The sequence below is a fragment of the Cetorhinus maximus genome, unplaced genomic scaffold (assembly GCF_964194155.1).
Source record: "Cetorhinus maximus unplaced genomic scaffold, sCetMax3.hap1.1 HAP1_SCAFFOLD_373, whole genome shotgun sequence".
In the NCBI taxonomy this organism is placed as follows: Eukaryota; Metazoa; Chordata; class Chondrichthyes; order Lamniformes; family Cetorhinidae; genus Cetorhinus; species Cetorhinus maximus.
Window position 1 is genome coordinate 252,501 of NW_027596319.1, and position 12,500 is coordinate 265,000.

The window sequence follows — 12,500 nt, forward strand, 5'->3', positions numbered from 1 at the left end:
AGCAACAGCATACGCGCTGGCCGGCCGAGGGCCCTACCGCATCGGACACCTAGCACCGCATCTTTCCTCTGAGGAGCGAGACACACGCACACCGCTTCCCCGCCACCGAGCACACGTCTGCTTTCGGAGCCAGCGTGGCCTCGCTCGGGTACTGGTTCAACCGCGGGTGGAGGGGTGGTCCGCAGCGGTGCAATTTTCTTATTTTTGCAACAACCGAAGCAACCTGTTGGCGCTCGCACGGCTAGGAAATGCCGACTGGCGTGCGTCGCCTGCGTTCAAAACGGTTCTGGGCACGCACACGGTGTTGACTCTGCCCATGTCAAACACTGCAGTGTGCAACCCAAGGGGACTCAGGCACCCCACCCGCCCCCTAGGTGCCTGTGAACAGGCTTTGTATTTTTATTTTTCATCATCAAGTACACCGCCAGGTGACACTTTGTGATTTTTTTTGCTCATAAATACAATTCTCTTATTTGTAAAACAACGGAAGCAACATGTTGGCGCTCGCACGACTAGGAAATGCCGACTGGCGTGCGTCGCCTGCGTTCAAAACGGTTCTGGGCACGCACACAGTGCTGACTCTGCCCATGTCAAACACTACAGTGTGCAACCCAAGGGGACTCAGGCACCCCGCCCGCCCCCTAGGTGCCTGTGAACAGGCTTTGTATTTTTATTTTTCATCATCAAGTACACCGCCAGGTGACACTTTGTGATTTTTTTTGCTCATAAATACGGTTTTCTTATTTGTAAAACATCGGAAGCAACATGTTGGCGCTCGCACGGCTAGGAAATGCCGACTGGCGTGCGTCGCCTGCGTTCACATCGGTTCTGGGCACGCACACAGTGCTGACTCTGCCCATGTCAAACACTACAGTGTGCAACCCAAGGGGACTCAGGCACCCCGCCCGCCCCCTAGGTGCCTGTGAACAGGCTTTGTATTTTTATTTCTCATCATCAAGTACACCGCCAGGTGAAACTTTGTGATTTTTTGTTTTGCTGCTCATAAATACAATTTTCTTATTTGTAAAACAACGGAAGCAACCTGTTGGCGCTCGCACGGAGAGGAAATGCCGACCGGCGTGCGTCGCCTGCGTTCAAAAGGGTTCTGGGCACGCACACAGTGTTGACTCTGTCCATGTCAAACACTCTATAGTGTGCAACCCAAGGGGACTCAGGCACCCCCGCCCCAAAGGTGCCTGTGAACAGACTTTGTATTTTTATTTTTCATCATCAAGTACACCGCCAGGTGACACTTTGTGATTTTTTTTGTTCATAAATACACATGTATATATATATATATATTTGACACTTTGTCATTTTGTCTGTTCTTTTCGCCACAGGCCAAGTTTATTAAACCAGGGTTACCACCGGTCTGGACCCTGGCCGATATTTCAGACCGACAACGGAGTTCGGAAAGCCCGCACAAATTCATCTTAAATCCTCATATAGGACTTCCGAGAGCTCTTTGAAAGGTATTCTATTTGAAAACGCTTACCACCCTCAAAGTCGCACTTTTCTGGGCATTTTTAAAGTGTGACCGTTGTCTGAAAATGTTCTGAAAATCGTGTCCCCGAAAATCTCCGGGTACCCCGCCAACCTCCCCTGCCAACAATTGCAACCGTAAGGTCGGGCGGTAGTCCTACCGACGAAGAGGCCCCAAAGCCCGCAAAACGCCATTTTGCCATTTTCTCATCGGGACTTCCGAGGGGAACTCATTAACGAGCTCCAGGAGTGGTATGCCAGAAATTGCAACTTGACCCGTCGCCGGGCACACCCGCTACTCTCTGCGGGAATACCCCCACCGGGTGCCGGGTAAAGGCCTCGGATCTGACCTCATGGACTTCCGTCTGCGCACGGATTTTGCTCTCGCGGGCCCAAGAGCCACTTTCCACGGCCTACCAACGCAATCCGAAGTGCATTGGCCAACCATTACAACGGGAAACACTTTGCCTCTCCGCCAGAGACTAAGTCCAATTGGTTAACCATTTCTCAGGAAAACACTTTGACTCTCTGCCAGAGACTAAGTCCAATTGGTTAACCATTTCTCATGGCCGCAATTTGCCTGCCGTTCAGAGACTAAGTCCAATTGGTTAACCATTTCTCGTGAAAACACTTTGCCTCTCCGCCAGAGACTAAGTCCAATTGGTTAACCATTTCTCTTGAAAACACTTTGCCTCTCTGCCAGAGACGAAGTCCAATTGGTTAACCATTTCTCATGGCCACAGTTTACCTGCCGTTCAGAGACTAAGTCCAATTGGTTACCCATTTCTCGTGAAAACACTTTGTCTCTCTGCCAGAGACTAAGTCCAATTGGTTAACCATTTCTCGTGAAAACACTTTGTCTCTGCGCCAGAGACTAAGTCCAATTGGTTAATCATTTCTCAAGGCCACAATTTGCCTGCCGTTCAGAGACCAAGTCCAATTGGTTAACCATTTCTCTTGAAAACACTTTGCCTCTCTGCCAGAGACTAAGTCCAATTGGTTAACCATTTCTCTTGAAAAAACTTTGCCTCTCTGCCAGAGACTAAGTCCAATTGGTTAACCATTTCTCGTGAAAACACTTTGTCTCTCCGCCAGAGACTTAGTCCAATTGGTTAATCATTTCTCAAGGCCACAATTTGCCTGCCGTTCAGAGACCAAGTCCAATTGGTTAACCATTTCTCTTGAAAACACTTTGCCTCTCTGCCTCTCTGCCAGAGACTAAGTCCAATTGGTTAACCATTTCTCTTGAAAACACTTTGTCTCTCCGCCAGAGACTAAGTCCAATTGGTTAACCATTTCTCTTGAAAACACTTTGCCTCTCTGCCAGAGACTAAGTCCAATTGGTTAACCATTTCTCGTGAAAACACTTTGTCTCTCCGCCAGAGACTTAGTCCAATTGGTTAATCATTTCTCAAGGCCACAATTTGCCTGCCGTTCAGAGACCAAGTCCAATTGGTTAACCATTTCTCTTGAAAACACTTTGCCTCTCTGCCAGAGACTAAGTCCAATTGGTTAACCATTTCTCGTGAAAACACTTTGCCTCTCTGCCAGAGACTAAGTCCAATTGGTTAACCATTTCTCGTGAAAACACTTTGTCTCTCCGCCAGCGACAAAGTCCAATTGGTTAACCATTTCTCTGGAAAACACTTTGCCTCTCTGCCAGAGACTAAGTCCAATTGGTTAACCATTTCTCTTGAAAACACTTTGCCTCTCTGCCAGAGACTAAGTCCAATTGGTTAACCATTTCTCGTGAAAACACTTTGCCTCTCTGCCTCTCTGCCAGAGACTAAGTCCAATTGGTTAACCATTTCTCGTGAAAACACTTTGTCTCTCCGCCAGAGACTAAGTCCAATTGGTTAATCATTTCTCTTGAAAACACTTTGCCTCTCTGCCAGAGACTAAGTCCAATTGGTTAACCATTTCTCTTGAAAACACTTTGTCTCTCCGCCAGAGACTAAGTCCAATTGGTTAACCATTTCTCTTGAAAACACTTTGCCTCTCTGCCAGAGACTAAGTCCAATTGGTTAACCATTTCTCAGGGGCTCACCGAGGGCAATCTGTAACGTCTCGCGGGCCCGGGGGCCCCTTTGCACGGCCTGCCAATGCAATCCGAGCCGCACTGTCCTTCGTTTGGTTAACCATTTCTCAGGGGCACACCGAGGGCACCCTGCATTGTCTCGCGGGCCCGGAGGCCACTTTGCACGGCCTGCCAACGCAATGCGAGGTGCTTCGCCCTTGGCCGCCTTCCCGGCCGGCTTCGGGACGTTTCGGGGGCTCTCACCGGGGCAAATCCGGTCCCCCGGGCGATTAGGAGGCCTCCCCGGGCAGGCCCGGGCTTCAGGCCGCCGCTTTTCCATCCCGGCCGAAAGAGGCGAAAAATGCCGAAAATGGCCAAAAATGGCCGCCGGCAGGGCCTGTCGGTCGGTTTGGCGGCAGCCTGGGTCGGTCCCTGCAGACCTGGAGGCTCGAGAAGGTTTTTGGCGATGTCGACCGATTCTCGATTTGCCACCTCCTACTATTCTGCAGGTACCCCGCCAACCTCCCCTGCCAACAATTCCAACCGTAAGGTCGGGCGGTAGTCCTACCGTCCAGGAGGCCCTAAAAGCCCGCAAAACGCCATTTTGCCCTTTCCTCATCGGGACTTCCGAGGGGAACTCATGAACCAGCTCCAGGAGTGGCATGCCAGAAATTGCAACTTGACCCGTCGCCGGGCAGATTCGCTACTCTCTGCGGGAATACCCCCACCGGGTGCCGGGTAAAGGCCTCGGATCTGACCTCATGGACTTCCGTCTGTGCACGGATTTTGCTCTCGCGGGCCCAAGAGCCACATTGCCCGGCCTGCCAATGCAACCCGAGGTCCATTGGCCTCATTGGTTAATTATTTCTCGAGAAAACACTTTGCCTCTCCGCCAGAGACTAAGTCCAATTGGTTAATCATTTCTCAAGGCCACAATTTGCCTGCCGTTCAGAGACTAAGTCCAATTGGTTAACCATTTCTCTGGAAAACACTTTGCCTCTCTGCCAGAGACTAAGTCCAATTGGTTAACCATTTCTCGTGAAAACACTTTGCCTCTCTGCCAGAGACTAAGTCCAATTGGTTATCCATTTCTCTGGAAAACACTTTGTCTCTCCGCCAGAGACTAAGTCCAATTGGTTAACCATTTCTCTTGAAAACACTTTGCCTCTCTGCCAGAGACTAAGTCCAATTGGTTAACCATTTCTCGTGAAAACACTTTGTCTCTCTGCCAGAGACTAAGTCCAATTGGTTAACCATTTCTCAGGGGCTCACCGAGGGCAATCTGTAACGTCTCGCGGGCCCGGGGGCCCCTTTGCACGGCCTGCCAATGCAATCCGAGCCGCACTGTCCTTCGTTTGGTTAACCATTTCTCAGGGGCACACCGAGGGCACCCTGCATTGTCTCGCGGGCCCGGAGGCCACTTTGCACGGCCTGCCAACGCAATGCGAGGTGCTTCGCCCTTGGCCGCCTTCCCGGCCGGCTTCGGGACGTTTCGGGGGCTCTCACCGGGGCAAATCCGGTCCCCCGGGCGATTAGGAGGCCTCCCCGGGCAGGCCCGGGCTTCAGGCCGCCGCTTTTCCATCCCGGCCGAAAGAGGCGAAAAATGCCGAAAATGGCCAAAAATGGCCGCCGGCAGGGCCTCTCGGTCGGTTTGGCGGCAGCCTGGGTCGGTCCCTGCAGACCTGGAGGCTCGAGAAGGTTTTTGGCGATGTCGACCGATTCTCGATTTGCCACCTCCTACTATTCTGCAGGTACCCCGCCAACCTCCCCTGCCGACAATTCCAACCGTAAGGTCGGGCGGTAGTCCTACCGACGAAGAGGCCCCAAAGCCCGCAAAACGCCATTTTGCCCTTTCCTCATCGGGACTTCCGCGGGGAACTCATTAACCAGCTCCATGAGTGGCATGCCAGAAATTGCAACTTGACCCGTCGCCGGGCAGATTCGCTACTCTCTGCGGGAATACCCCCACCGGGTGCCGGGTAAAGGCCTCGGATCTGACCTCATGGACTTCCGTCTGTGCACGGATTTTGCTCTCGCGGGCCCAAGAGCCTCATTGCCCGGCCTGCCAATGCAACCCGAGGTCCATTGGCCTCATTGGTTAATTATTTCTCGAGAAAACACTTTGCCTCTCCGCCAGAGACTAAGTCCAATTGGTTAATCATTTCTCAAGGCCACAATTTGCCTGCCGTTCAGAGACCAAGTCCAATTGGTTAACCATTTCTCTTCAAAACACTTTGTCTCTCCGCCAGAGACTAAGTCCAATTGGTTAACCATTTCTCTTGAAAACACTTTGCCTCTCTGCCAGAGACCAAGTCCAATTGGTTAACCATTTCTCTTGAAAACACTTTGCCTCTCTGCCAGAGACTAAGTCCAATTGGTTAACCATTTCTCTTGATAACACTTTGTCTCTCCGCCAGAGACTAAGTCCAATTGGTTAACCATTTCTCTTGAAAACACTTTGCCTCTCTGCCAGAGACTAAGTCCAATTGGTTAACCATTTCTCGTGAAAACACTTTGCCTCTCTGCCAGAGACTAAGTCCAATTGGTTATCCATTTCTCTTGAAAACACTTTGTCTCTCCGCCAGAGACTAAGTCCAATTGGTTAACCATTTCTCTGGAAAACACTTTGCCTCTCTGCCAGAGACTAAGTCCAATTGGTTAACCATTTCTCTTGAAAACACTTTGCCTCTCTGCCAGAGACTAAGTCCAATTGGTTAACCATTTCTCAGGGGCACACCGAGGGCAACCTGTAACGTCTCGCGGGCCCGGGGGCCCCTTTGCACGGCCTGCCAATGCAATCCGAGGCGCACTGTCCTTCGTTTGGTTAACCATTTCTCAGGGGCACACCGAGGGCACCCTGCATTGTCTCGCGGGCCCGGAGGCCACTTTGCACGGCCAGCGAATGCAATCCGAGGTGCTTCGCCCTTGGCCGCCTTCCCGGCCGGCTTCGGGACGTTTCGGGGGCTCTCACCGGGGCAAATCCGGTCCCCCGGGCGATTAGGAGGCCTCCCCGGGCAGGCCCGGGCTTCAGGCCGCCGCTTTTCCATCCCGGCCGAAAGAGGCGAAAAATGCCGAAAATGGCCAAAAATGGCCGCCGGCAGGGCCTGTCGGTCGGTTTGGCGGCAGCCTGGGTCGGTCCCTGCAGACCTGGAGGCTCGAGAAGGTTTTTGGCGATGTCGACCGATTCTCGATTTGCCACCTCCTACTATTCTGCAGGTACCCCGCCAACCTCCCCTGCCAACAATTCCAACCGTAAGGTCGGGCGGTAGTCCTACCGTCCAGGAGGCCCTAAAAGCCCGCAAAACGCCATTTTGCCCTTTCCTCATCGGGACTTCCGAGGGGAACTCATGAACCAGCTCCAGGAGTGGCATGCCAGAAATTGCAACTTGACCCGTCGCCGGGCAGATTCGCTACTCTCTGCGGGAATACCCCCACCGGGTGCCGGGTAAAGGCCTCGGATCTGACCTCATGGACTTCCGTCTGTGCACGGATTTTGCTCTCGCGGGCCCAAGAGCCACATTGCCCGGCCTGCCAATGCAACCCGAGGTCCATTGGCCTCATTGGTTAATTATTTCTCGAGAAAACACTTTGCCTCTCCGCCAGAGACTAAGTCCAATTGGTTAATCATTTCTCAAGGCCACAATTTGCCTGCCGTTCAGAGACTAAGTCCAATTGGTTAACCATTTCTCTGGAAAACACTTTGCCTCTCTGCCAGAGACTAAGTCCAATTGGTTAACCATTTCTCTTGAAAACACTTTGCCTCTCTGCCAGAGACTAAGTCCAATTGGTTAACCATTTCTCGTGAAAACACTTTGTCTCTCTGCCAGAGACTAAGTCCAATTGGTTAACCATTTCTCAGGGGCACACCGAGGGCAACCTGTAACGTCTCGCGGGCCCGGGGGCCCCTTTGCACGGCCTGCCAATGCAATCCGAGGCGCACTGTCCTTCGTTTGGTTAACCATTTCTCAGGGGCACACCGAGGGCACCCTGCATTGTCTCGCGGGCCCGGAGGCCACTTTGCACGGCCTGCCAATGCAATCCGAGGTGCTTCGCCCTTGGCCGCCTTCCCGGCCGGCTTCGGGACGTTTCGGGGGCTCTCACCGGGGCAAATCCGGTCCCCCGGGCGATTAGGAGGCCTCCCCGGGCAGGCCCGGGCTTCAGGCCGCCGCTTTTCCATCCCGGCCGAAAGAGGCGAAAAATGCCGAAAATGGCCAAAAATGGCCGCCGGCAGGGCCTGTCGGTCGGTTTGGCGGCAGCCTGGGTCGGTCCCTGCAGACCTGGAGGCTCGAGAAGGTTTTTGGCGATGTCGACCGATTCTCGATTTGCCACCTCCTACTATTCTGCAGGTACCCCGCCAACCTCCCCTGCCAACAATTCCAACCGTAAGGTCGGGCGGTAGTCCTACCGTCCAGGAGGCCCTAAAAGCCCGCAAAACGCCATTTTGCCCTTTCCTCATCGGGACTTCCGAGGGGAACTCATGAACCAGCTCCAGGAGTGGCATGCCAGAAATTGCAACTTGACCCGTCGCCGGGCAGATTCGCTACTCTCTGCGGGAATACCCCCACCGGGTGCCGGGTAAAGGCCTCGGATCTGACCTCATGGACTTCCGTCTGTGCACGGATTTTGCTCTCGCGGGCCCAAGAGCCACATTGCCCGGCCTGCCAATGCAACCCGAGGTCCATTGGCCTCATTGGTTAATTATTTCTCGAGAAAACACTTTGCCTCTCCGCCAGAGACTAAGTCCAATTGGTTAATCATTTCTCAAGGCCACAATTTGCCTGCCGTTCAGAGACTAAGTCCAATTGGTTAACCATTTCTCTTGAAAACACTTTGCCTCTCTGCCAGAGACTAAGTCCAATTGGTTAACCATTTCTCAGGGGCACACCGAGGGCAATCTGTAACGTCTCGCGGGCCCGGTGGCCCCTTTGCACGGCCTGCCAATGCAATCCGAGGCGCACTGTCCTTCGTTTGGTTAACCATTTCTCAGGGGCACACCGAGGGCACCCTGCATTGTCTCGCGGGCCCGGAGGCCACTTTGCACGGCCAGCGAATGCAAGCCGAGGTGCTTCGCCCTTGGCCGCCTTCCCGGCCGGCTTCGGGACGTTTCGGGGGCTCTCACCGGGGCAAATCCGGTCCCCCGGGCGATTAGGAGGCCTCCCCGGGCAGGCCCGGGCTTCAGGCCGCCGCTTTTCCATCCCGGCCGAAAGAGGCGAAAAATGCCGAAAATGGCCAATAATGGCCGCCGGCAGGGCCTCTCGGTCGGTTTGGCGGCAGCCTGGGTCGGTCCCTGCAGACCTGGAGGCTCGAGAAGGCGTTTGGCGAGGTCGACCGATTCTCGATTTGCCACCTCCTACTATTCTGCAGGTACCCCGCCAACCTCCCCTGCCGACAATTCCAACCGTAAGGTCGGGCGGTAGTCCTACCGACGAAGAGGCCCCAAAGCCCGCAAAACGCCATTTTGCCCTTTCCTCATCGGGACTTCCGAGGGGAACTCATGAACCAGCTCCAGGAGTGGCATGCCAGAAATTGCAACTTGACCCGTCGCCGGGCGCACTCGCTGCTCTTTGCGGGAATACCCCCACCGGGCGCCGGGTAAGAGCCTCGGATCTGACCTCATGGGCTTCCGTCCTCGCACGGATTTTGCTCTCCCGGGCCCAGGGGCCACTTTCCCCGGCCTTGCGAAGGCAATCGGAGGTGCTTCGCCCTCGAAACCGCCTTCCCGTCCGGCTTCGGGACGTTTCCGGGGCAAATCCGGTCCCGCGGGCGAAGGGGAGCCTTCCCCGGGCACGCCCGGGCTTCAGGCCGCCGCTTTCCGTGACCTACCGAAAGACGCGAAAAATGCCGAAAATGGCCAAAAATGGCCGCCCGGCACGGCCTCGCGGTCGGTTTGGGGGCAGCCTGGGTCGGTCCCTGCAGACCTGGAGGCTCGAGAAGGCACTTGGCGATGTCGACCGATTCTCGATTTGCCACCTCCTACTATTCTGCAGGTACCCCGCCAACCTCCCCAGCCAACAAATCGCAAATGCCGATCGGCGGGTGACCGTCCGGTAGTCATGCCGACGAAGAGGCACCTAGGCCCCGCAAACGCTTCCAAATCCGACCCCATCCCGGACCGGTTCTTTTTTAAAAAAGGCTCCCAGGATTCCGGATTTTTTCCTGCCGCACTCGGGACCACCCGACGGACACGAAACCGGGAACCTTTCCCCGGTCCGACCCTCCTCGGCCCGGCCAGCCGACGCCGAAGCGGCCGACTGGTTAATGATTTCACCCTGCTCCGACGTGACGCGTTTTCCAACCGCGCATGCGCGGCTCTGCCACCCGAACCGCCCCCTCACGTGGGGGCTCTGGGTCCGCCCCCCGGCAGCCATTTCCTCCTGCCGGTCCGTTATTTTACGCCGTTTTTCGCCCTCCAGCCCTGCCGGAATGCTGCCTGCTCGCTGGTTAACCATTTCGCTCCCTGCACTTCGGCTTCTGCCCTGCTGGGGAAGCCCGCTGCTGCCTCTAACCGTACTCACGGGCGGGCGGCTCTCCTGCGCGGCCTCCGGCCACGCCCCCTCACCTGGTTTGCTGGGAACCCGCCCCCGGCAGCCTGTTACTCGTGCCGGTTCGGTCTTATCGGCCCTTTTTGCACCTTCCCTGCCTGCTGGCATGCTTCGGCTCACCGGTCAACCGGTTCCCCGTTCTCCACTTAGACTTTTGAGCTGCGGGGCTGGTCTGCCGCGAACTGCACCCGTATTACGGGGCGGGCGGCTCTACTGCCCGTACGGCTGCCCTGCCTGTTAACTGGTTAACCGTTTCCCCGTCCAAGTACTTCGTCCCTGGACCTGCCGGTGTGTTCTGCAGCTAACTGCACCCGTATTACGGGGCGGGACGCTCCGCTTACCGGCCGGCTGCTATGCCTGCTTAACTGGTCAACCATTTACTCACATATACTTAGCCCCTGGAGCTGCTGGGCTGGTCGGCGCCCTAACTGCACCCTTGTTGCCGGGAGGTCGGCACTAATTGCCGGCCGGCCGGCTGCCCTGCCTGCTAACTGGTAAACCCTTTACCCACATGTACTTAGCCCCTGGATACTGATGGGCTGTTCTGCACCTAACTGCACCCTGATTAGCGGGCGGGCGGCTCTAATTGCCGGCCGGCTGCTCTGCCTGCTAACTGGTTAACCATTGACCCACATGTACTTAGCCCCTGGAAACTGAGGGGCTGTTCTGCACCTAACTGCACCCTTATTAGCGGGCGGACAGGCGGCCGGCTCTAATTACCGGCCGGCCGGCTGCCCTGCCTGCTAACTGGTTCACCATTTACCCACATGTACTTAGCCCCTGGAAGCTGATGGGCTGTTCTGCACCTAACTGCACCCTGATTAGCGGGCGGGCGGCTGTAATTGCCGGCCGGCTGCTCTGCCTGCTTACTGGTTAACCATTGACCCACATGTACTTAGCCCCTGGAAACTGAGGGGCTGTTCTGCACCTAACTGCACCCTTATTAGTGGGCGGACAGGCGGCCGGCTCTAATTACCGGCCGGCCGGCTGCCCTGCCTGCTAACTGGTTAACCATTTACCCACATGTACTTAGCCCCTGGAAACTGATGGGCTGTCCTGCACCTAACTGCACCCTGATTAGCGGGCGGGCGGCTCTAATTGCCGGCCGGCTGCTCTGCCTGCTAACTGGTTCACCATTGACCCACATGTACTTAGCCCCTGGAAACTGATGGGCTGTCCTGCACCTAACTGCACCCTTATTAGCGGGCGGACAGGCGGCCGGCTGTAATTCCCGGCCGGCTGCGCTGCCTGCTAACTGGTTAACCATTTACCCACATGTACTTAGCCCCTGGAAACTGATGGGCTGTTCTGCAACTCACTGCACCCTTACTGGCGGGCGGACAGGCGGCCGGCTCTAATTACCGGCCGGCCGGCTGCCCTGCCTTGCTAACTGGTTAACCATTTACCCACATGTACTTAGCCCCTGGAAACTGATGGGCTGTTCTGCACCTAACTGCACCCTTATTAGCGGGCGGGCGGCTGTAATTACCGGCCGGCTGCCCTGCCTGCTAACTGGTTAACCTTTTACCCACATGTACTTAGCCCCTGGAAACTGATGGGCTGTTCTGCACCTAACTGCACCCTTACTAGCGGGCGGACAGGCGGCCGGCTCTAATTACCGGCCGGCCGGCTGCCCTGCCTTGCTAACTGGTTAACCATTTACCCACATGTACTTAGCCCCTGGAAACTGATGGGCTGTCCTGCACCTAACTGCACCCTTACTAGCGGGCGGGCGGCTGTAATTAGCGGCCGGCTGCCCTGCCTGCTAACTGGTTCATCATTTACCCACATGTACTTAGCCCCTGGAGCTGCTGGGCTGGTCGGCACCTAACTGCAGCCCTATGGCCGGGAGGTCGGCTCTAATTACCGGCCGGCTGCCCTGCCTGCTAACTGGTTAATCATTTACCCACATGTACTTAGCCCCTGGAGCTGCTGGGCTGGTCGGCACCTAACTGCACCCGTAATGGCCGGGAGGTCGGCTCTAATTACCGGCCGGCTGCCCTGCCTGCTAACTGGTTAACCATTTACCCACATGTACTTAGCCCCTGGAGCTGATGGGCTGTTCTGCACCGAACTGCACCCTGATTAGCGGGCGGGCGGCTCTAATTGCCGGCCGGCTGCCCTGCCTGCTAACTGGTTAACCATTTACCCGCATGTACTTAGCCCCTGGAGCTGCTGGGCTGGCCGGCACCTAACTGCACCCTTATCACCGGGCGGGCGGCTCTAATTACCGGCCGGCCGGCTGCCCTGCCTGCTAACTGGTTCACCATTTACCCACATGTACATAGCCCCTGGAGCTGCTGGGCTGGCCGGCACCTAACTGCACCCTTATCACCGGGCGGGCGGCTCTAATTACCGGCCGGCCGGCTGCCCTGCCTGCTAACTGGTTAACCATTTACCCACATGTACTTAGCCCCTGGAAAATGATGGGCTGTTCTGCACCTATCTGCACCCTGATT